Source organism: Narcine bancroftii, chromosome 3 (assembly GCF_036971445.1).
Source record: "Narcine bancroftii isolate sNarBan1 chromosome 3, sNarBan1.hap1, whole genome shotgun sequence".
Classification (NCBI taxonomy): Eukaryota; Metazoa; Chordata; class Chondrichthyes; order Torpediniformes; family Narcinidae; genus Narcine; species Narcine bancroftii.
In genome coordinates this window covers 182,244,065-182,245,885 of record NC_091471.1, presented here as the reverse complement: position 1 = coordinate 182,245,885, position 1,821 = coordinate 182,244,065, and the positions used below count along the sequence as shown (strand labels likewise).

The window sequence follows — 1,821 nt, the reverse complement described above, 5'->3', positions numbered from 1 at the left end:
CCCACCACTCACTGGCAGGATGTACTCCCAAATGCCCTACACTCCATCAGGTCTCTGTTATATAATGCCACCAACGCTACCCCACACGAACCCATATTCTCGTTCCCACGGAAGTCGGAATTGGGGACGACAACACTGGCTTGGCTGACAGTTCCTGGACCAGTCCTGCTGAGATGTCATGTCCGGTACTCAAAAAAATGACCCTCTAGTCGACCGGGTAATACTGCTACATGCGTACCCGCACTATGCTTATATCGAGTACCCGGACGGGCGGGAGGACATGGTTTTGGTAAGGAACATGGCCCAAGCTGGACCTAACATTGTAATGTTTGTTCCCCAACCTTCCTCCAACACTTCCCCAGGTAACATGTCGGGACAGCGGGACCAGCAGCAGTACGCAGATAACGACAAGCACATAAACAATGACAGCTGCGGATAGAGACTCCAACGACGACCATGCACCATCCCTGCCAGCTACTCTGATTCCGTAACCACGGTGATTATGTTGGACGATTAGGCCACCCGATTGTTACAGCCCGTAACCCCTGCATGCTATACCCTCCATGTCTTGAAGTCCAAAGGAAGAGTGTACCATTGCTGTTCCCCTCCATACAGACTACAGACTATTAAGAAACCAGAGAGACCACCACTCTGTAACCCCCCCTTTTTTTAGCCAGTTCTTAAAGAAGGGGTGAATGTGATAGTGTGGGATCCTATCACCACTGTATATATTTGCATATATTTGCATATAATGATAATGATTGGCTGAGAGCCATAGCCACACCTACTGGCCAGGTCATAAAGGGCTACACCTAATCAGACCCAGGTCAGTCTGGACTGGTCAACCTCGATGTACTACACTCCAGTCTTTTGGTAATAAAAGCCTTGGTTTGAGTCAATGTCTTTGAGTCATTCGACACGGTACATATGTTTAATAGATAATCACAATTAATATTAAGGGATGGAATGTACATGTTATTATTTTGTCTTGCTTTTTAGTTTTTGTATATGGATGATTATGTTAAACTCAGTAAAAAATATTTTAAAAAGAAAAAAGGTGAAACAGTTCAGAGGCTATACTTTGTTGTTTCCACTTTCAGTATCACAAGTACAGCCATCAGCCTGTCTGACAATGCTGCATTGAAGAACCAGAATTTCTGGGGTATTGTACTGAATACCAGATGCTGCTGAAGTATATATCAGAAACATCTGTGCGACAATAAGAGCCATGAAAGTCATTAAAACGGATCATGCACCAAATCGACTTAAGAAAGAAAGGAACAGTAAATTGCACATAAATAATTTACAAGTCTAGAAACAAATCAAATATTTCCTTAATGAGCATTTTACCTCTGGAGCAAATATGCACATAAAATCAAGAATTGGCAAAATATTGTAGTGCTTTGTTTTCAGCCTCAAACAAACTCGGCAAGGTGGTGCCGTGATAAGAAATATGTGCATTGGTTGTAAATAGTGATTAGGAGTTTTGCCAGAAAGCCTACAGTAATTGCAGTGGAAAATTCCAAATAGCAATTTACTGGTGAAAGCACTGACTCTTTCTTTGATTCCTGCTCTCATCTTTCGCACTGATATTATCTGTTATTCTCTTTTCTTAGCTCCCACTCTGAACAAGATTCTGCACAAGCACCCTCAGCCACCTCCAAGCTCACTCACCATATTTTGTTACCTTTTGGGGACTAATTTTCATCAATTTAAATAACATTTTTATTTGAGATTCATCGAAAACAACCAAAATCAAACTGAAATTATAGCATTTTGACCATTGAGTCATATTTGTTTGTCATCCATATCAATGGATAC

At 41.6% G+C, this 1,821-nt stretch overlaps 1 long non-coding RNA gene across 1 annotated transcript; it reads left to right on the top strand.

Annotated features, from left to right (window-relative positions):
- The first annotated feature begins 428 nt into the window (after positions 1–428).
- On the top strand, positions 429–1,391 carry LOC138756322 (uncharacterized). Its single transcript, XR_011352990.1, has 2 exons — positions 429–873; positions 1,101–1,391. It is a non-coding gene; the product is annotated as an uncharacterized lncRNA (long non-coding RNA).
- Positions 1,392–1,821: the final 430 nt, after the last annotated feature.